Source organism: Tupaia chinensis, unplaced genomic scaffold (genome assembly GCF_000334495.1).
Source record: "Tupaia chinensis unplaced genomic scaffold, TupChi_1.0 Scaffold000048_1, whole genome shotgun sequence".
Classification (NCBI taxonomy): Eukaryota; Metazoa; Chordata; class Mammalia; order Scandentia; family Tupaiidae; genus Tupaia; species Tupaia belangeri.
In genome coordinates, this window is record NW_006159506.1 from 6914558 (window position 1) to 6938153 (window position 23596).

The window sequence follows — 23596 nt, forward strand, 5'->3', positions numbered from 1 at the left end:
GTTCTGTCTCAGACAGCCTGGAACATGGGCACACACATGCACAGGGAGATTCCAGGATGAGAACTCGAGACCTTCTTCTGTGGGTCCAGTTGCACTATCGCCACCTGGCCCAGAGACATGGTAGCCATCACTATGGAGATTCCTGTCCAAGATTAATCTTGGAATCTGTAATAAGAAAGTGCCCACTAGCCAACACTCTTGTTGACTATCCGGCCATCTTGCCTCTGAAGACTACAAGTCCCAGCATCCTTTGCACAGAAGTCCTCTGCCCATCCTTTCTCTTGAAAAAGAGATTGCAGGTGCTTCCTGCCTTCCCTAGAAATGCCCCTCCTTATCTTCTGGCAGTCTGGCAGGTGGCCACCCAGGTCCAGGCTCAGCAAATGCTTTGTTTCAATGCAATGGTGGTGACCTTTTCATTCCCGGTAGCTTCTTTCTCCATGACGATACAGGCAAAGCAAGATCTCTTAGAGAGAACCTGTCTGCTCATTCATTCAGCCAGGAACCAGAGCCCTGGCAAGATCCCGGATTTTGTCAGATGTGATCTGTGGTAGTGAACAAAAATAGTGAAAGCAGATGTTCTTCCCTCCCACTCTTCCATATCCATGCACTGGCTTGGGGGAGAAGGCAGTAAAAATGTCACAGCCCTTGATTCCTGAGGCCCAGATTTACATGCTGTGTAACCTTGCACCGTAAATCCACCACCCTCACTGGAGCCTCAGCTTCTGAAGGGGCAGGGCCCAGCTGTGGTGCTGACCAAAACAGGCAGCCAGCGCTGCAGGGGTGTGGGTGGGGAACACGTGGGCAGGGAGTCTGGCCTGGATTTGGGATTGCTTTTCAAGAATCTTAAAGTGAGTGAGATAGGACCCGCTTGGAGTTTGGCCTTCTCAGGAGGAAAGCTGGACTCTATTTTGCATTTAAGCCTGAATGGGAGCTTGATTTCTTTATGGAAAGTATTGGCAGATGCAAGAGAACTCCTTGGGAATAGAACTCATGTAGGCAGAATGTTCTCTGCAGGTGAAATGAGAGGTAAGCAGGGGCAGATGCCAAGAGCCTGCAGAGGCTGGAGTATCCTGACAGCCACTGGAAGCCGTGGATTTAGGCTTTGTTCTAGGTTATTCTCTCTGCCGTATAGAGAATGGATAATGGAGTAGGGTGAGAATGGAAGCAAGGGGACAGCATAGGAGGATATTATGGACGCCCAGGCAAGTGACGAGCGTGACTCAGATGAAGTGGAAGCGGGGCATGGAGAATGGTGAATGCGCTCAGAGGTCAGGTGGGAAGACAGGGCGAGAATCAGGACTGCCTTCCTGGGGTCCTGGCATGAGCAGTGAGTACACAGGGGTGCCACGGAAGCTGTGAAGGCTGGAGGAGGATCGAGTTTGTGGAGACTTAAGTGTTTGGTTGTGTACATATTGGGTTGGAAACACAGACATCCATGTAGATGTTTCATTAATTTTTTAAAAGTATTTATTTAGGGACTGGCAGGTGGCATGGTGTTTAAAGGCACTGAACTTCCACATGACTAACCATGGTTTGAGTCCTGGACCTGGTGGCTTGATTTCTCACTTTCCCTTTCTCTCTGATCAAATTAAATAATAATAATAATAATAATAATAATAATAATAATAATAATAATAGTTCTTTTTATAAAAAAGTATTTGTTTATCTATTTGTTTCTTCTGAGAGAGAGAGAGAGAGGAGAGAGAGAGAGACAGAGAGAGAGAGAGACCCCTAATGGGGCCAGTGAGGATCACGGACATGTGTGCTTGTACCTGGAACGTACAGGGAGACCTTGGGACATGAATCTGGAACCTTCCCATGGAGCTTCAGCATTGTAGAGCGTTGAGTTAACATTGTGTCACTAGACTGGCCCATGTGGGTGTCTTAGACAGACAATTGATCACGTGGCTCTGGAGAGATGAAGGCGGTGAGGGCTGGGATGTCAATTTGGAAGTCCTATTACAGATGATCATTAGAAAGAGGTTTCAGCTCGGGCCACAGCTGCCCTGGGCTCTTGACACTATCAGTGAAGTCACCTTCTGCCTCTGCAGGGCCATCTCATTAGTGCCCCGGGCCGGGCTTAGGTCATGGATGCAAACTTACACCTCGCCTGTCCGCGGTAGTATTGCCACCGTACATGGCATGAAAGATCCTTCCCATTCTGACCCTAGACAAGCAGAATTATTCCCAAGTTCTCTACTTCTGCCTGTTTTGCATCATCTGGCTCAAATTTTCTGCTCTCTTAACATTTCCCAGCTTGTTGACATTTTTACAGTGGGTATAACCTTATTATTTGATTATTAGTCACCGAACATGAATGATTTGTTGTTTCATTTCATCCACGTCGCTTGAAGTGTGACATTCATTTCTAGCATAATATGGTGCCTGTGTTCTGATGGCTGCTTTACAAAATGCTTCTGGGGGTGCGTCTCACCGGCTGATGGTCAGGGCATTGCCACTCACCGTGGGGACTGGTCGGAATGTCCCTCGGCGATGCCCATCGACAAGAATGCAGGTTGTGGTAGGTCTCTCGGCATATGCTTATCAGGTTTCGTGCAATTTCCATTTTATGCAGCAGTTATGTTTTTTATTTGTTCTAATTAAATAGTAACAAATGTTCCGTTCAGCGGATTCTTCATATAAAAGGACTTACACAGCCTTCCCCTATCCCGAATAAGGATGAAAACAGATGCATGCTTATATTGGAGACTTAAGAACTGCACTTCTGTGACTGAAGCTGGAGCAGATGCAGAAACAGCTGAGTGTCGTGGGGGTTGGGAGGGAATTTATTGTGGTCTCACTGGAACCCTAACCCTTCTCTGTTTGATCCTAAGAGGGAACCCTTTCCTCACTATACCCATTTGCCTCCACTGCCCACCTCTCGCCCCATCCATGAAGCTCTTACAAGTCTCATCTAAAAGACACAAAGCTGACTGCACCCAGCCAGCACCCAGAAGGAGTGTCTTGAGCCCTTTTTTTTTTTTTTTTGGAGAGGTTTTTGCTATAGGGCGTGTGTGCTCGCCAGACAGACAGAGAGAGAGAGACAGAGACAGAAAGCAAGAAATCAACCCCCCCCCCAGGGGGGATGGCCACACCGCAATCCCTTCTCCTCCATTTTCCTCTCAGAATCTTGGGCACGCACGCACACGTGCCCGGCGTGAGTTTAAGCCACCGGGTCCGGGACTCGAACCGTGGTCGACTACATGGGAGTCCAGTGACATAGCCATTACACTAACTGCTGGACCCTCTTGAGCCCTTTTGACTGTCTTAGGGCATTTGGTTTCTGCTGATAACTGGGATTACTGCCTAGAAGGGTCTTCTGATTTCATCTCGCTTTGATAATGGGGTAAGGTCCAGAGTTAGGAGTCGTGAGGACATGTGGGACCTGTGAAAGTGTGAAGGTTGGACTGCCCGGAGAGAGTGTATAGAGAGACGGAGAGAACCAGCAGGGAGCTCTGGGGAGAGCTGACACGTCAAGACGATTGGCAGGAGAGAAGCTCGTGGAGCTGCCTAAGAAGGAAAGGTTGAGGTGGGGAGAACCACAGGAGGGGGGCTCTAAAGGCAAATGTCAAGGAGGAAGAGTGGCAAGTCCAGAGACCATCTTTAAGAGGAGAATGAGTGTCTGTTAGACTTGGAAGTTCAGCAGAACCCGGTCCCTTTCATAAGAGCTGGTCAGCAGGGGTGTGGTGGGGCCAGAAGCCAGCTGGCAGGAGGTTTCAAGAGAAACCACAAAGACACCAAGTGGGGCTAGCCACGGGGTGTAGGTTCAGCTCCAGAGATGCTGAACTGACTGGGTAGATCCAGTGTGAGCCCCTGATCCTGTCTGCCTGGACAGGAGGGGTGGTGATAGCAGAGAGGACCCCATCGAGCATCTTCCTCTTCCTCTTCTCTCTTTGCTGGCATGAAAGAAACTTTCAAAAATCAAAGTCAATTAAATTAGAACCTAAAAAGGAGTTACTTTTAGAGCATGTGGCAGAAAAGAGAGGGTGGAAGCTGGAAGGGCGCAAGCGTGAAGGGGAGTCTGATCTCATCCTTCTGCTTTTGTGTGCTCCTTTTTGCTTGGCGGTTGGAATGTGGGTTTCACTGGGATTTACTTCCAGAAGCAGGCTCCTTTCTCTAAGGTGTGTCTCGCAGAGGGTTCGGAGTGCCAGAAAAAGGCTGAGGGAGGAACACACCAAAGAGAACGCCCCACTTCTCAAGCCTGACTTCGCTGTGCCTGCTCCACCCAGCCTACTCCAGTCAAACCCATGGACCCACCCCTTCCAACACCCAGTCACATCCAGCGGCAGCCTCTTCGGTGACACTGTGTGGTGAGATTCCTGCTATGGCGGAGAGAATCTTTTTGTTGTTGATTGTCTTTATGATGGCTTGGGTTTTAGCTGGAGAGAACTTGATGATGTGACAAAGGGGACAAGTGGTGAGGGAGGGGGGAGAGAGCAGGGAGAGGATTTAGAAGAGCGTAGAATGGAGCCAGCATGCAGGGTACAGGCCTGCGGTGGGCAGGAGTGGGTAGGGGTCAGTGTGAGGCAGGGGCTGACCTGCTCCCCTTTCCTAGGTCAGTAGGAGGCAAGGCCACCTATCATGCAGGACCCACCAGGGTGCCATAGGCTTAATGAGAAGATCTGCCCTTAAGCTGTTGTAGAGACCAAGGGGGAGCTTCTGGGGACCAGGAAGGGGTCACCTCCTTGTCACTTGCTTGACTCAGGTGGATGGTACAGTCTTCGGGTCTCAGTACGAATGGTCCAGAGACCTCTCCATCAGAGTCATCAGGACAGGGGCATTAGCGGGAGGGGTCAAGGGATCAAAGGAACCCAGGTAAATTGATGTAACCCTGGTGTCTTGAAAAACAGCAGGTGTGTAGGCGTATAGGCCTCAAATCCCTAAGTGAAGGAGAAATGGTGAAGGGATTGCCGTGTGACCAAACCTCGCTGGAGGGTGCCCCAGCAACCGTTCTTCCTCTCCTCCCCTTCCTACTCCCAGGCTCTTGATTGAAAAACATATTTATCTCACTCCCTGTGTCTCTTATCCAAAGAGAGGCTTCTGGCAACGCTTTCGCTCCTCCTGGTAACCCACACACTGAAACCAGACCCCACCATGCGGACAAGCCAGGAGAGGAGGTGGGCACAGCTGGCGGGCACTTGAGAGGTGGAAAAACAGAGCTACGCTGGGAGACCAGACCACGAGAGTGCTGTTTCCCTTAGTAAGCTTTATTTTTAGAGCAGCTTTAAGTTCACAGCAGAATGGAACAGGAAGTAGAGTTCTTATATACACCCCCATCCCTACTACCCCCGCAGGCTCTCCCACCCTTAATGAGCAGCCTGCTCCAGAGGGCACGTTTGTTACAACTGGTGCTCATCATTGTCACCCAAAGCCTATCGATTCCTCTGGGGTTCCCTCTGGGTGCTGTACATTCTACGGACAAATGTATAAGTAGTAACAGGTCCCCATCATGTTATGTCACACAGAGTAATTCGACTGCCCTAAAATCCTCTGTGATTTGCCCGTTTATCCCTCCTCTACTCCCAACCTCTGATGACAGCTGACTCCGGCAACCTCCTCATGGTCTGCCTTTTCCAGAATTTCATGGAGTATACACACAGATAGTATGCACCCTTTTCAGATCACAGTTAAGAGTCTTCTGTGTCTTGGAACCAGCAGTTAGCGTAATGGCTATGTCGCTGGACTCCCCCGTAGTCGACCGCGGTTCGTGTCCCGGACCCGGTGGCTTAAAACTCACGCCGGGCGCGTGTGCGTGCGTGCCCAAGATCCCAAGAGGAGAATGGAGAAGAAGGGATTGCGGCATGACCATCCCCCCTGGGGGGTGATTTCTCGCTTTCTGTCTCTATGTCTCTCTCTGTCTGTCTGGCGAGCGCACGCGCCCTACAGTGAAAATCTCTCCAAAAAAAAAAAAAAAAAAGAGTCTTCTGTGTCTTTTCATGGCTCTATGGCTCATTGGTCTCTTTTTAAAACATATTTATTTATTTACTTATCTGTTCACTGGTTGTCGTTTTGAAGCCACTGGGTCTCAAACTTGAAACCGTGGCAGCTATGTGGGAATTTGGCACCCTAACCATGAGACCACCTGCTGTCCCCAGTTCATTTCTCTTTAATGCTGGATAATATTCCATTATCTGGATGGACCACATTTTATTAATCTCTCCACTTATTGAGAGATATCTTCATTGCATCCAAGTTTGGCCATTATGAATCAAGCAGCTAAAAAGATGTGTGTGCAGGGTTTTGTGTGGGCCTGTTTTTGTTTCATTTGAGTAAGTACCAAGGAGCACAATTGCTGGATCATGTGGTTGAAGTATTCATCGTTTTGTAAAACTGCCAAATGGTCTTCCAGAGTGTTGTAACCATTACAGTGCCAACAGCCTGGGCACTGCAATCCACCCCCATCTCTGCCAGCCCCAGACTCAGACACATGCATGCCTGGCCTACTCAGTGAGGTCTGCAGACATGACCTCAAAATCTTCCCACGTGGGTCAGTGCTGTAGAGCAGTGTTGTGTGCCACCATCTGGCCCCCGTGATAGTCCTGTGTTTGATTTGTTGCTATAGGTAAGATCTATGGGCTTCCTAGTAGGATTAATGGGAATGTAGTTCTCTTATATTTTCCTATGTATCTCTCTCCATTCCCCTTATATAGCTCTCTAGCTGTATCACTGATCTTAGCTAAGTCAATAGTCATTGTTTGCCATATCCAAACTGGGCCGATATAGTTAACAGCAAATCTGCATCGTTTTATATATTACAGTTATAATTTTTGTTTCCTTCGAACTGACCCTTTGGCCTCATTTTGTATGACCTAGATGCTATTTTTATATATCTATGTGGTAGTTTAAAAATATTTGGTATTCAAAATTATCTGGTATTCATCCCTACGAAATGTAGAGCCCCATTTCCCTTGCCTTATACATAGACTTTACTTGGTGAATTACAACACCTTGGGATGAGCAGGGGATTAGTTTCAGAATTCCCGTGTATCACAATCCGTGGAAGCACAGTCCCTTATATAAATGGCATAATGTTTGCATATAGCCTATGCATACTTTCAGCATACTTCAACATTACTTATAATGCCTAATACGATTTAAATGCTATGTAAATGGTTGCTATTATATACATACACACGTATATATTTGAACATATATGTATACATATGTATATATGTATACATGAAGAGAGGGAAAGTGAGAAATCACCTCCCAGGGGGATGGCCATGCCACAGTCCCTTCTTTTCCATTCTCCTTTTGGGATTTTGGGTATGCATACATATGCCCTTGGTGTGACTGTCAAGCCACCAGATCTGGGACTCAAACTGTAGTCAGCCATGTGGAAGTCCAATACCTTAACCACCACACCACCTGCTGGCTATATATATGTGTGTATATATAAATTTCTTTAGAGAGAGAGAAAGGCAGTTTTGGCAGGGTCTCCTCATGCCATGATCCTTCCCCCAGCTTGCACCCAGCCAGGATCACAGGTATGCACTGCTTTCTCTCCTGTGCACAGATCAGCCTGAGATCCCAACCCAGGCTTCCCATAGGGCGAGAGTATCATGCCGTGGCACTCTCATCTAATATTTTATATCTTCTGTCTCCTTTCTTTTTGACTTACCCAGTGATCTATAGCTTAGGTTGGTTTTTGATTCCTTACTGTCTCTGTTTTGCTCAATCCTCTACACTCCCCCACCCCACTCTTTGGGGCTCCAATCCCCTCCTCCATGCTTCCTTCTTTTTCCTTTACCCCAAAGGCTTCTGACCTCCTCCTCCTCACTTACTATGAAGGCCTTGACCAGCAGAAGACACTCCAGAGACAGCGGGTAGTGGGACAAGGTATCCCTGGAGGGGGGGGTGTGGAGAATTCATCAGGAGGGCTCTGAATATCAAAATTGGGCTTCCCCAGTGGACGACTCCAGCCAACACTCTCATTATGTTACCCGATTGAAATCATGGAGGTCACTCTTTACTAAATTTGTCGGTCACTCCTTGTTGGGAGAGAATAGCATGCGTTTAGGATGCCAGAATCGAGATCCTAAAACATCCTGGAAGATATGGAAATGGACTACATCTAATAAGAAAAGACATCACTTTTTTTGCATGGGTGGAAAATGAATCGCACAAGTCCAGGATGAGGGAGATGAGATGAAGCAGTGAAAAAGACTTTGAAGCGTTTTAGCTAAAAGCAAGATAAAAAGGACCCTCCATCCCCGTCACCCCCGAAAGCTCATTTGAGATGAGTCTTCACTACTGAAAGACGTCTGGAGCAAGCCAGGCTGTCCAGCACCACACCCTAGGGAAACAGTCAACTATCCGCGTTTGCCAAGAGCAACCAGGACCAGGACAGGTGGAAAGATCCAGGGGTGTTAGAGTGGTGGAAAAGGGGATGTGATAACAATATTCTAATACTGAGGACGAGAAATCAGACTTATGGCTCCCAGGAGGTTTAAGGTCGCTGGTCAGACTTCATTTGTAATCAAGGGTGCACCGTGCAACAGCCCAAAGATGGACAGGGCTGCTTCACAAGGAAGTAAGTCCTTCTTGTTAGAAAAGTTGGAATGCCAGACCAGCATATGGTGTAATGGTTATGTTGCTGGACTCTCACGTAGTCAACTGTGGTTCAAGTCCTGGACCTACCGCTTAAAACTCACACCAGGTACCCGTGCGTGCCCAAATCCCAAGAGGAGAATGGAGGAGAAGGGATTGCAGTGTGGCCATTCCCCTTGAGGGGTGATTTCTCACTTTCTGTCTCTCTCTCTCTCTCTGGTGAGTACACATACACCTTATTACAAAAATCTCTTGAATGACACAAATAGAATGCTTGGTGGAATTTTAGAAAGAGATTCAAACATCGGATGTGTGGTTGAACAACACGGTAGTCATAACCTTTAATGGTTGATCCTAAGTGTAAACAGCTAACACCAACTGGGCAGTTACTATGGCTGGCTACATGGAACTCAATGATCTATCTACATTGTTTTATTTAATTTGTATAGTACACTGTGGGACAGACACATGGTCCTCCCTTCTCCAAAGTTTCACTTTCTGCAGTTTCATTTACTTCCCATCAACTGTGGCCCTACAAGGGCACTCTATATTAAACCTACCATAGCAGATTAACCTTAACCAAATATTGATCCAATAGATTTTTTTGTTTTGTTTTGTTTTTATGCAGCTCTATAGCCTTTTGGATCATCAGTAAGGAGGGATTTCAGGAAAATCAGAAGTGCGTACTGAGTCTTGGATGACAGCACCAGTAAATGCCTTCTGCTGCTTCTACCACTGGAGAGGAGTGGTCCACAGTCCCTCCTTAATTCCCTGTATCCACGGTCAGTATTACTTCTCAATATTTAGCAATGAAAATAGAAAGCTTTGGGGACGGTGGCGGTTAAGGTGCTGGACTCCCACATTACCGACCGTGGTTCAAGTCCTGGACCTAGAAGCTTGCTTTCTCACTCTCTCTCTCATCCAATTAAAGAATAATAATAAATAAAATGAAATAAATACTAAAAAATAGAAATCTTTGGGGTTCTTTAATTCACCATCCAGCTTTGAGATGGTGATCAGCGGGAAATAAAGTGGGGGTACGTGGCCCAACACCACCGGAAATCAGAAGCTCTCCCAAGACGTTGCCCATTCAGCTGGAAGCACTCTGCATTCTAGACGCCCCCCGCGATCGCTGTAACTCACGTGCCCCCAGTTTAGTGGATCCCTAGGCCTTGTCAACTAAAATACTAAACAGAGTGAGGGGGTGGAAGAATCCCAGAGGTGGATCTTGCTGAACAAAGAGTACAGAATTGGGGTTCGTGGAGAGCCAGCTGAGGTGCAGTGAGCAGGATCTGAACAGGAAGTATTTATGAATGATGTTTGACAAACAGTAATTGCTCGCTATTTGTTTATTTGGAGAGGTTTTTGCTATAGGGCACGTGCCGTGCACTCACCAGAAAGACAGAGAGAGACAGAGAGACAGAAAGCAAGAAATCACCCCCCAAGGGGGATGGCCACACCACAATCCCTTCTCCTCCATTCTCTTGGGATCTTGGGCATGCACGCACACGCACCCGGTGTGAGTTTAAGCCACCAGCTCTGGGACTCGAACCGTGGTTGACTACATAGGAGTCCAGTGACATAGTCATTCCACCAACTGCTGGTCCCAGTAATTGCTCTTTAAAGAACCAGCACACATGCAGAATGACAGAACTGAGCAGGGTGCAGCTGACCCCAGCTCTGAAGAGGGAATACAATGAGACATGGTGATGGGGAGAGGCGGGCAGGGACCCCTACTCCAGCCCAGGCCAGGCTGGTGAACATAGGAGAGATCTCATTGCTAGGGTTTGGTCACCTGCCACCCTTACTTGACACTTTCATCCATGCAGTCCTGTGGGACAGAGCTTGTCAAAGGTCTTCCAATCAGACAGCATCATGCGTCAGGGCTGTCCCAAGGAGTTTGTGGAGGAAAATAAAAATGTTGCACAAGTCCCCTTGCACCCTGTCCCTGGTGGCCTGGACTGTGGCTTGGCCCACTCCACAGCCCTAGGCTCTGAAAGCACACCCACCTCTCTCCTTTGGGTGGGACTCCTCAGTGAATCAGGAGGCACTATGGGAGAAGAGTTATGGTTTGCGCCAGGCGCCCTTGGAAACGCACGGGACAGCCCCCGTGGCAGCTCGCGTCGTCGGTGGAAGGATGCCACGTTTTTACCTCTCTGGCAAGGCCGGGGTGCGGGCTGGGAGGGTGACACAGGAGCGTTCAGAGCCAAGCGGCTCTGCTCAGAACTGGGTCAGCGCAGAGTCGAGCAATGCTGATCTATCCCGATTGCTGGGATCGGATTTCGTCCTTCCTTGTAAAACCCAGCCGTGCCCCCCAGCTTCTGCCAGCACCAAGGCACTCCTTTGTCCTCGCGTTCCAGGAGGCCAAAGAGCGAAGTGACACAAAGGGCACGGCGCCCGAGCCTCCCAGCCGGCTCTGGGTGCACCGGCTCAGGGGCCCTGGGGCTCTGCAGGGGCGGGCGGGGCTGGCCTGGGCAGTCGGAGCTTCCGAGCTGCGCTGGAGAAGCAGCCTGGCTTCCCCAAGAGCAGCTTTTCTTTAGCACAGCTTCGGAGTTGGAGGGACCCCCACCCCCACCCCCTCCCGGGTCTCTAACTTGTTTTTCTGCTGACGCTGGAGCCCTAGCGTTTTTGCGTTTTGAGACACCCTGTAATTGGGAAGGGGAAAAAAAAACAAAAACAAAACAAAACAAAAAAAACAACCAACAATCGGACCGGAGCCTGCTGGTGTTGAGACAGGCGTATGCTGCCCTCTAACGGCTTCAGCCTAATCGGTTTCCAGGCTCTCCGGGGAACAGACCTTGCTTCCTGCAGGATCTCTGGGGCATTTCCTTCTTTCTGGGTAAGCGGGCCTTTTCGCCTACTGCCTGCTCAAAGAACCAGTCATTGTTTCTCTCTCTCTCTCTCTCTCTTTTTCTTTTTTGGGTGGGAGGAGTGGTCAGAGTTGATGTGCAAATCCAGCAGCTTTGCTGTGGCTGCCTGGGAGAGAGAAGCAGTCCAACGTCTCACTGCCACATCCCAAACCACGGGGCCCCCGCTAGTCCAGGAACGTTTATTGGGACCTTCTACCCTATCAGCTTAAGAAGGGATTGTGCGTCTTTCTGCCGGCTTCCTTGCAGCACCTCACTGTGCCTGGAGAGGGGAGGAGAGCAGGCAAAGAGCCGGCCAGCAGGCTCCCGCATACAAAGGGCTTCCTTTTCCTGTCCTGCTGGTGGGAGGGGCGTGAGGGAGTCCGGGAGGGATGGGCAAAGGCTCCTGCTACAGCCCTCGGACTTTCCATTGGGGCCTTGGGAACCAACTCAGAAGCCAAACACAAACCCCTTGCAAAAACATCTGCTGGTTAATGTTTGAAGAACCTGAAGAAATCGGCTGGACATAGTCCAGTTCTGTTTAGAGGGGAATCTAGGACTTATTCAAGGTACAAAGTTCATAGGTGTGGGAGGAGGAACTGGGAAAGGGTTTGTTTTGGTAGCTGGGAAGCTTGTCTCCAGAAGTGACCGGAAGAAGCTGAAAGAGCACTTCCTATTTTTCCCCCACAAGCCCAAATCCCGCAGCCGGCTAGTGTATGAGTTCTGTGGTTCCTCAGCGAACCATGCAAAAGTTAGTGTTTGCAAGTACAGAAGTTTTAGAAACGTTCGTTTATTTCTTTTTTTAAAAAAAGAATTGTTTATTACATTTATTAATTATTATTATTATTAAAATTTTGCTATGGGGCACATGTGCTCCTGGGGGAGGGGCACGGAAAGGGGAATGAGAAAACAAGTTGCCAGGTCCAGGATTTGAACTGTGGCCATATGGGAGTCCAACACCTTAAACACCATGCCATCTATTGGCCCCTATTCATTTCTTTAGTGAGGTGGAAAATTACAAGAGAGATGAAGGGAGAGAGAGACATCTTCAACAGGGTCCTCACTCCATGACCCATCCCCAACCTCAGCCAGCCTTGGCTCCTAGGCACAGGTGTGCCTGGATTACTTGGGGAGGTCCCCGGATGCAGATGTGGAACCTTCCCACACAGGTTAGTCTCGCAGGGCATCATGTTTTACTGCTGTGTCACTGTCCAGTTCTCAGAATGTCTTTTGTAAAAGAAAGTTTCTTGGAGAAAAAGACAATGTAAAGGGGGGGGAAAAAAGGCTTTTCAGCTTTTCTTAAGTCAGAGGTTGGTGCCACAGAGATGAATGAGGTTATTGTTTCAGAACAGCTGTTGAAGGGGTAGAAAGCAATCCTTTCTTCTGCCTTGTTTGAGGGGTGATGGAGAACCAGAAGCGGAAAAGGTGAGGTTGAAATTTGAGTGGTTGAACTTCATTTTCACATGCGGGTTAAGCAAGTTGTCTATTTCCTGGGTCAACTGCTTGTAGAAAGGGAAAGGAAGCATTTTTCGATCTGTTTGGACCTTTGGTTACAAAGGCCTGTCGGTAACAAATATTTCCCCACTTAATTTGAAAGAAGGGAGTTTAAAAAAATTTTTTTCCCCTCTCTTTTGTAATCATCTTGAGCAAATTCTGAAAAAAAAAAAAAAAAAAAAAGAAGTTTCTTGGGACCAGCAGACGGTGATTTCCACATAGTCAACCATGGTTTGAGTCCCAGTCCCTGTGGCTTAACTCATGCTGGGCATGTGTGCATGCATGCCCAAAATCCCGAGGGGAATGGAGAAGGGATTGTGGTGTGGCCATCCCCCCAGGGCATGATTTCTCTCTGTCTCTCTTGGGAGTGTACATGCCCTATAGCAAAAATCTCTCTCTCTCTCTCTTTTTAAAGTTTCTTGAGACCAGCAGGTGGCGTGGCAGTTAAGCAGTTAAGGCACTGGACACTCTCACATGGCTGACTATGGTTCGAGTCCTGGACCTGGTGACTTGCTTTCTCACTTTACTTTCTCTATCTGTCTTTCTCTGATCGGATTAAAAGAAAAAAAAAGTGAATAAATACATACAATTAAATTAATTCTTTTTAAAAAAGGTTCTTATCTTTGGCCAGAACTGACCTGAAACTTTGGCTTCATTTTTCCTTGGGTGCCCTGTGATGCTCACTCAGCTCCAGCCCCAGCCCCAGGCCTCCTGGGGTAGCTTGCAAAGCTGCAAGAGCTTCTTTTCTTCTCCCCTCCGAGCCTGACTCAAACCACGGTTGACTATGTGCGAATCTAGCGGCATAACCCTTACACCATCTGCTAGTCCTACACAGCCAGTTCTTTAAGCAGATGTATTTCCTCAAAGTTCAGCTCCTGCTTAACTCACCTTGGCTCTCTGCTTTTATTTGGAGGAAAATAAAAGCTAAACAGGGGACCCTGCACTTACATGAGAATGCGAGGTTTGAACACAAAAGAGTGTAATCCGTGGGCCTCCAAAGAGTTCCCTCTGTCACTGGCACTCCATGAACCCCTGTTACTGTTCTCACTTGGAGGAAGCCAGAAAGAGCCAAACCACCTGATGCCCCTGGGGAAAATGGCACCCAATGGGAGGAGGTCACCTGGAAAGAAGGAATATATGTACACTCCAGTAGGTAGCGTGTTGAATCCGGGAAAACCCGGCCTGGATCACAGGCAGGTTAGTTCTCTGAGCCTCAGTTTCCTCCCTGGTGAAATGAAGATGCTTCCAGCATTCGATTGTATAAATTCAGTGCTTCGTCTGTTGTAAGAAGTCAAATGGTAAAAGCTTTTTAAAGCTGAATGGAAAAGGCCAGACGGCCATGAAATGTAGAACTGGCTTTGTTTTTAAAATTTTTTGTGAGTCCCAGGCTGCCTCTGAGCTTGTGATCAAGGGAGGGAAGGAATTTGGGGTCACAGTGGAAAGAAAGGCTGTGAGCAAGAAAACCTGGGAGGTAGAGAGAGTGGAGACCTGGGACCACTTGTGGAGAAACGCGTTCAGACCACAGCCTGAGCCGTGGGAGTGCGTAGGGAGGGTGCCCTGGGGAAAGCAGAGAGAAAAACAGGGAGGAGAACTGCCTCTCTGGGTGAGGCATCCAGAGAGAACAGAATCCGACAGATTTCGGCTTCTGCTCTGGATACCTGCAGAGAGGCGTTTTGGCAAAGAACAGAAAATGAGTGGAGGGGGGGAGCAAACTGGGACCCAGTCCAAAGGCAGCAGTCTGCCAGGCCGAGAGGGGAACTTGGAGAAGGAGCCCGATAAGCACCTGATTAATGAATAAGCTGCCGGCTGGTTCAGGTGAGGGTGCACCTGTGATTTACCTAATCCCGACAAAGCACCACCTTGAAAGCTCCACAACCTGGAGTCCGTTTTCACTCTGACTGCGTCACTAAGCCTGCATGGTGCTGAGCAGTCAGTCTTGGGAGAGAGGGACTCCCGGAAGAAAGTGTGAAAGAAAAATCTGACTTTGGGGAGTAGCTGTTCTTGCCCATTACTGAAAATGGTGGTGGGAACAAAAATTGGAGTTGTTTTATAACCTTGGGAACTCCAGAAGCCATGATGGAACAAAATGTGGGCAGAAGTTAATAGTCTATCACAAAAGTTCATAGAGGGGCCCAGTAGAGGGTGGAATGGTTACGTCGTTGGACTCCCATGTAGTCGACTGCGGTTGGAGACCCGAACCTGGCAGCTTAAAACTCACGCTGGGTGCACATGCCTAAGTGCCCAAGATCCTGAGAGGAAAATGGAGGAAAAGAGATGGCCATGGCCATCCTCCCTGGGGGGTGATTTCTCGCTTTCTATCTCTCGGTCTCTGTTGCTCTGGCGAGCGTACACACCCTATAGCAAAAATCTCTAAAAAAATGGTTTAATTATAAAATACATATAACATGAAATTTAGTGCTTAACATTTCTAGGTTTATAGTTTAGTGGCATTCAGTACCAGTCCCACCATTCACCTCCAGAACTTGTCCATCCTCCTTAAATTAAACTCTATGTTGATTAAATCAGCCATATCCAACTGCTAGGACACAGACCTGTATCAGTCTGTGGCCCGTTAGGAACTGGCCGCACAGCAGGAGGTGAGCAGATGAGCTGGGGAAGCTTCATCTGCATTTACAGCCACTCCCCGTTGTTGGCATTACTGCCTGAGCTCCGCCTCTGTCAGTCCTGTGGCACGTTAGAGTCTCCAAGGAGCCAGAACCGTATTGTGAACCATGCATGCAAAGGATCTAGGTGGTACACTCTCATACTCCCTCTCCCATCATCCATGGAGAAGTTGTCTTCCACAAAACCAGCCCCTCCCATCATCCATGGAGAAGTTGTCTTCCAGAAAACCAGCCTCTCCCATCATCCATGGAGAAGTTGTCTTCCAGAAAACCAGCCTCCCTGGTACAAGAAAGGCTGGGAACTGCTGCATTAAATAACTCTTTATTTCTCCCATCCCCTGACTACTCCCATTCTACTTTCCGTCTCTGTGCTGTACCTCATGGAAGATTGAGCACTCACACTTGGCGTGAGCTTTAAGCCACCACAGTGGACTACGTGGGAGTCCAGCCATGCAGCCATTATGCCAGCTGCTGGTCCCAGGACATTTCTTCTTTAAAGTTCAGCACAAGGATGTCCAGTGGGATCATACCATATTTGCCCTTTAATAGCTGCATAATCTCACTTTAACGCAGAGTCTTCGAGGTTCATCGTGTTGTAATGTGTGCCAGAATGTCCTTCCTGTTCATGAGTAACGTTCCACAGTGTGAATGGACCACGTTTTATCTACTCAGTCATGTCTACCTTTTGGCTGTTGTGGATTATGCTGCTCTGAACGCAGTGTATGGACCTCTCTTTGAGACCCTGCTTTCAGTACTTTCGAGTATATACTCAGAAAGGAAATTGCTGGCTCATATGACAGTTTCCAGTTCCTCCAATGAATTTTTTTGAGGAATCACCTTATTGTCTAGTTTTACTTGCTTTTTGTTTGTTGGTTTGTTTTTGTTTTTGTAGAGAGGTTTTTCTATAGGGTGTGTGTGCTTGCTGGAGTGACAAAGAGAAACAGAAAGACAGAAAGTGAGAAATCACCCCCCCCTCCCCAGAGGGGATGGCCATGCCACAATCCCTTCTCTTGGGATTTTGGGCACACATGCACATGTGCCTGGTGTGAGTTTTAAGCCACCATGTCTGGGACTCGAACCATGGTTGACTATATGAGTCCAGCGACGTAACCATTATTGCATCTGCTGATCCCCCCCCCTTTTTTTTATAACTTTGTATACTCTTCAGTATGTACTCTTGTGTCTGGCTTTATGGCTCATCTCCATGTTTGTAAAACTCAACTTTTGTTGGTAGATTTTTTTAAAAGAGATTTTTGTAGGGTCCAAGGGCTAGCTGGAGAGACAGAGAAACAGAAAGTGAGAAATCACTCCCCAAGGGAGATGGCCACACCGTAATCCCTTCTCCTCCATTTTCCTCTTGGGATTTTGGGCTTTCATGCGCATGTGCCTGGCATGTTTTAAGCCTCAAAATCTAGGACTCAAACTGTAGTTAGCCATGTGGGATTCCAGCAATGTAACTGCTGTGCCATCTGCTGGTCCTGTTGATAGCATTTTTAACAGACATCCACTATTGTGGATTTGGTTGATTTTTGTGTGTTTCATATTCTCTCACATCTTATTAAGTCATTCTATTGTTTAGATGTATGGTATTTTGTGAGATTTTTGAGTAGGATAGGGCATTTCTTTTTCTTTTCTTTTTCTTTTGTGCACTACTTTCTATGAACTTTTTTTTTGAGAGGTTTTTGCTATAGGGCGCCGCGTGTGCTTGCCAGGCCAGAAAGACAGAGAGACAGAAAGTGAGAAATCACCCCCCAGGGAGGATGGCCATGCCACAATCCCTTCTCCTCTATTCTCCTCTCGTTATCTTGGGCACACAACACCCATGCACCTGGCATGAGTTTAAGCCACCGGGTCTGGGACTTGAACCACAGTTGACTACATGGGAGTCCAGAGACATAGCCATTATGCCAACTGCTGGTTCCCTTCTTCTTTTATTTTTAAAGAGATATTTTGCTATAGGCTGTGTGCACTTACCAGACAGACAGAGAGAAAGAGAGACAGCAAGTGAGAAATCACCCTGCAGGGAGGATGGCCATGCCACAATCCCTTCTCCTCCATTCTCCTCTCTGGACCTTGGGCATGCATGCACAGGCACCCGGCGTGAGTTTTAAGCCTTTGGGTCTGGGATGCAAACTATAGTGGACGATGTGGGAGTCCAGTGATATAACCATTATGCCATCTGCTGGCCCCGGGACATTTCCTCTTTAAAGTTCAACACAAACTTATGCTGAAACATTTGAAGAAGATATGTGAAGTTCTGGGATTCTGGTTCTCTGAGGGATCGTTGACCAAGGGCTCCCTGCGGCTGCTGCTCTAATACACAGACCTGAGTCCATGAAGCAGCAGGTATCTGAGTGAAGATTCCTGCACTGGTGCCCAGGCGGGGAATTCTGTAGGGAAAACCAAAACCTCCTTTCCAATGTGGGATTCCTCCTGTAATTATATCAAGGAGTACTTTGATCAGGAGCTTATTTATCTTGCTGAAAGTACCACATCTGATAAGATAATCCTGCATTTCCATACCTCTTCCAAATTGGCTATTTTAAGAGAGAGATTTTTGCTATAGGATGCTTGTGCTTGCAAGAGAAGAAGAAAGAGACAAAGAGACAGATAGTGAGAAATCACACCACCCCCCCCCCCCCAGGAGGAATGGCCACACAGCAATCCCTTCTCTCCCAATTCTCCTCTCTGGATTTTGGGCATGCACACATATGCACCTAGCGTGAGTTTTAAGCTAAAGACTCTGAGAGTCCAACAGCAGTTGACTACATGGGAGTCCAGTTATGTAGCCATTCCACCATCTTCTGGTCCCTCCGAACTGGCTCTTCCAATGAAGTTTTCCATCACAACCACCCAGTTGAAAAAAAATGCAGCTGGAACTACCTATTTGCAGAACTCCCAGGGCCCTTGTCATCTCACTGAGTGCTAGTTTTCTAAAAACTATCTCTGTAGATTGCTGAGAGAGAAACATGTCTCATAGATAAGATGATCTAGTTTGGTTACATGATAACCTCAGCTTCTACCAAGGTCTTGTTATGATATTCTGCAAGGTCCAACAATGCTCAAGGGAGTAAGGGTGCGTGCCCCTGGTCAAGTGGAGGTGACAGCTGCAGGATAGCAAGCATGTCCCAAGAGGAAGATGCTTTTAAGAGAGAAATGAAAGTCTAGAGATCTCACTGCCTGCTCCCAGAGACCATGAGCTTATGACAGCACAGAGCTGGCGGGTCATTGTTGGCATTCTCTGGTGACTTCAGGATGGAGTGTGGACTAGGGGAACAGCATGGGTTGGTTGATGGGGGAGGAGTGTCTCCAAAAGTTGTGGAAAATGCATAGTTGGAAAAAACTGCATGGATGTCAAGTTTTTTGCACCAAAATCAACTTGTACTGTATTTCCCCTCTTCCATGAACTGTTTGAAAATCTCTTCCTATTCAGGTGTAGACAGAGGTCTTGGGTTTGAGTCCTCTCACTACCTCCTACCAGAAATGTGATGTGGGGCGAGTCATTCAACTCTGCACCAATTCCAGTTTCGCCATTAGTGGAAACAGTCCCATGTGTGGGGATTTTAAATTCCACTTTATATATTTTTTATGCTTCTCTTCCCAGAAAGCTGCCAAGCCTTTGAGCTCCTAATCTTGCTGGAAGATTGAGGTGCAGGAATGAAAGCAGATTTGGCCTGAAACTACCCATCCTGGTGGGTTTTTGTTTTGAAAGCTTAAAATCATTGAAGAGGTCAGGCTAGCCAGGGCTCGTGGGCGGGTTTTGGGCGTGGGCAAGGCAATGGAGCCTGCAGCTTTGAGTTTTGTTATGTTTTCAGTGTGGGGAGCAACCTGCCAAGCAGAGAGGAGAGAGGGCATTTTTCTGTGGCTGGTCTGGCGGGGATTCCAGGGGAGCTCTAGGAAGCTGAGTCCTGTTCTGTCTCACGTAGAGCTCTCAGAAGGCGGCCAGGCCATGGAAGGCCAGGGCTGCTTGGTGCATTCTGTGGGCTGCAGGCAGACCTCTGAAAGGTACCAGGTGGGCCCGGAAAATGACATATCAAGGATGTCCAGGGGGACAGAAAACCGGAGAAAGAAGCCACCCTGACTGTTCATTTCTGCCTGTACCGTTGACCACCTGCAGGAGTTTGGGTGAGCTATGGCCATGGCAAAAATGGCTGAGATTGAATTTCTGACCACTCTAGTGGCATTTGAGTTGAGATTTCATTTGCTTTGATAACAACATGACTATTTCCCATGACCCAAGTTTCTGGAGCAAAATTTCTAGTGGCCCCATATGAGACGGTGACATCCCAGGGTGTGGCTGACATGATGACAGTAGGAATGAGTAAGAGTGATGAATGGCAAATGCTCGCGGCAAACCATGAAGCACCTCACCGATTTCTGTTAGAAGCCACTCCCCTGGTTACAGAGCGAGAGCGCAGGGCTCTGGCTCTCGCACCATGGGTCGTAGGCAGCGAGGCAGGTTTCCCTGGCCTTCTACCTGGAGTGTCTGAGACCTGTTGTATCCCTGTAGCTATGAGGTGCTCAGAGGTGCTGACTGCTGGGGCTGTCTCCTTTGTAGGATGGAGCAGAACATTGCCTCTAAACCCTGATGCTGCAGGTTTTGCTTATTTTATCATGGAGACTCACACCACCTCAGGCACGAACATCAGTGATTTTTCTGATGGGATTCTCTGTCTACACTCTGCTGGGCCTACCCATCTGCAGATAGCGCTGGAAAATGGGGTCTCTGCCAATGCAATGGTCATTCATGGGGTATCTAAGCAGGGTGGACCTGAGCCTGCGTTTTCCCCCTACGTTGACCAGTAGGAATCTAATGCAGCCACAATGTAAACCACTGCCTTTTTTTTTTTTTTTTTTTTTTTTTTTTGCTATAGGGCGCATGCGCTCGCCAGAAAGACAGAGAGAGACAGAGAGATAGAAAGCGAGAAATCACCCCGTGGGGAGATGGTCATGCCACAATCCCTTCTCCTCCATTCTCCTCTCAGGATCTTGGGCACACACACACACACACACACCCGGTGTGAATTTAAGCCACCAGGTCCGGGACGCGAACCGTGGTAGACTACGTGGGAGTCCAGCGACATAGCCATTATGCTAAATGCTGGTCCCATATTCCCATTATTTTTTTAGTGGGCCATATTATAAAAGTAAAAAAAAGAATTTTTGTTTTAAGGTTAGGGATTCCTTTTTAATTTTTTTAGAATTATTTTTATTTCCTTTTATGTATTCATTCATTTTTATTTTAATTTGACCAGAGATACACACACACACACACACACACACACACACACACACACACACACACGGAAAGAGAGAGAGCGAAAGGAAGAAAGCAAACTGTCAGGTCTGGGACTCAAACAATGGTCAGCCATGTGGGCGTGTCCAGCACCTTAACCACCGTGCCACCTGCTGATCCTCCAGGTTAGGCATTCCTAATCTGGAAATTTGAAATCCCAAATGCTCCAAAATACAAAACTTTTTGAGTGCCAAAATGAGACCATCAGTGGAAAATTCCACACCTGACCTCATGTGACAGGTCTCAGTTAAAACACTGCAATGCGAAAACTGTGTGTAAACCTATCTTCCGGTTCTGTGGTTAAGGCGTTTATAAACATAAGCAAATTTGGTGTTTAGCATTCGGTCCCATTCTCAGGATACCTCATTATGTAATGTAGCTATTCCAACATCTAAAAAACAAAACAAAACAAAAAAAATCTGAAAGACTTCTGGTCTCAAGCATTTTGGATAGGGGGTATTTGACCTGTAATGCATTTTGTCTTGCCCAATGTAGTAAAACTGGAAAGAAAAATAGTATTACAACATGTAAGCAATATAAACAATATAAAAGTATACCATATAAAAGCATTTATGAGATATTTTACTCTTTTTTTAATTCATGTTTGCTGTTGGGCACATGCACTTCTGAGAGGAGAGAGAGAGAGAGAGAGAGAGAGAGAGAGAGAGAGAGATATCATTCCCCAAGGGGAGATGGCCACATTGCAATCCATTGCAATCTCTTCTCCCACATTCTCCTTTTGGGATTTTGGACACACATGCACATGTACCCGGTGTGATTTGTGGGTTTTTTTTTTTTTTTGACTGCCTGGTCTAGGACTTGAACACATAGTTGGCCATGCAGGATCTAGCTATCTTACCCTCAACCTCCAAGCCACCTGCTGGCCCGTACACGCTCATTTCTTTTCTTTTATTTTCATTTAAATATTTAAAATCTAATGTACCTTTTATATTCATGGTATACCTCTGTTTGGACTACTCACATGTCCCATGTTCAATGACCACATCTGGCTTTTGGATTAAGACTATGCAGGTTTACCGCAGGGGTCTCAACTGGGGACAGTCTCCCCTGCCAGGGATGTGTGACAATATCTGCAGATGGTTTTTAACTGTTACCACTAGAGGGGTTTCTCCTGGCATCCAGTGCGTAGAGGCCAGCTCTGACCATCCCTCAATACACAAACCAGCCCCCACAAACCAAAAGCATCTGTCCAAGACATTGAGTCAAGTTTGAGAAACCCTGGTCTAGACCAAGTTCCCCCTATACCCTCTGCCTCTGCCTTTTTCATTCTTTTCTCCACAACTCTGAGAGTGAGGCCCCGAGAGCTAGTGGGAGCAGGACAGATGAGGGCACCGATGCTCTGAGTTGAGCCCAGGGCACCCCTGCCTCCCCCATGTTTACTCTAGGCAGGCAGTCGGAGCAGATGGACCCCGTCCTTCCTCCGGCACAGCTCAGCCGAGGGACGTAAGTGACAGGACGTAAGCTGGACGCAAGAAACCACACTCCCCATGCCGGCCTCAGCACAGAGGTTTCTTCCGTGTCAGATGAAATGGAAGGGAAATGAACACACTTGTCAGAACCTGAAGACAGGCCAGAGAGACAGAGGAAATGCTGAAGCTAGCTAGAGTTCTGCAGCAGGCGCTGGAAAGGTCAGGATGAGGTCTGCAAAGCATGCGGTGTCCGAGGGAAGCGTCTTCCAAAAAGATCAGGTTGCTTCCTGGGCTCCAGGGGACTGGGAAGAGCTTCTGAACATACGTGAACACTCGTTCTCATCAGCCAGTGAAAAGTACTTCACAGTGACAGAAGCCACAGCTTAGACGTGTAAGGACCGATTATGTTTCCCTTTTCCTCGTCTCCCCTCCTCCCTTCCCAGTAGGTATGGAGACGTAGAACTTGACATTTCTGCAGAAACTGGCAGGAGGATGAGGACTTGAATGAATAAATGGAAGGAATTGCACGAAATGGCGTAAGGTGTAAACTAGCCTTTCTGTGTCTTAATTTCGGCGCTCAATCGGTTTACAGTCACCCTTTCCTGACTCGTTGCCTCCTTGGTGGGTACGGCAGTCTCTTTCCTCACCCTAGCCCTGCTGTGCAATTGTGATGTGTTTTTTAAGTTTTTATTTATTATTATTATCTTGTTTATTATTATCATTGCAATGCTGATATTTTCTGAAGTTTATTTTAAAGTTTTTATTTCTTGAGCGACATAGAGGGACCGGATGTGAAATGCAATGCTCTGCATAGCAGGTTCATATGGGAAGGTTCTGGGTTCATGTCTGGATACCTCCCTGAGTATACTTTTCATACTCATAATCTGAGGCTGGGGGTGGATTATGGCATCAAGACCCTGTGGGAGGGTGTTTGTCTCTGTCTCTTTGTTTCACTCAAGGAACAATAAGTAAAATAAACTTAAAAGAGAGGGAGAGATTGGGCCCGGCAGGTGGTATGGTGATTAAGGGTGCTAGACTCCCACATGGCTGACTGTGGTTCGAATCCCGGACCTGGTGGTTTTCTTTCTTGTTTTCCCTCTCTCTCTCACTCAGTCCCTCTCTGGTCAAATTAAAAAATAAATGAAATAAATAAAGTGAAATAAAATAATTATTTTTTAAAAAGAGAGCAAGAGAGAAACAGGTGTCCTCAACAAGGTCTTGTGATGCTGCCACCCGTCCCCTGGGTTTCTAGCCAGCTAAGATCATGGGGTGTGTGTTTTGGGTCAATCTAGGATCCACAATGTGGTCTTCCATGTAGCACAAGCATTGCTGCTTGCACCACTACGCAGGGCCCGC

At 47.5% G+C, this 23596-nt stretch overlaps 1 long non-coding RNA gene across 1 annotated transcript in view; it reads left to right on the top strand.

The window, feature by feature from the left end:
- The first annotated feature begins 3982 nt into the window (after positions 1–3982).
- LOC102496169 (uncharacterized) overlaps positions 3983–23596 on the top strand; it is a 69509-nt gene continuing 49895 nt past the window's right edge. The window contains exons 1-2 of the long non-coding RNA XR_333421.2: positions 3983–4310; positions 9179–9332. This is a non-coding gene — a long non-coding RNA (uncharacterized LOC102496169). The remainder of the gene's footprint in view (positions 4311–9178; positions 9333–23596) is intronic.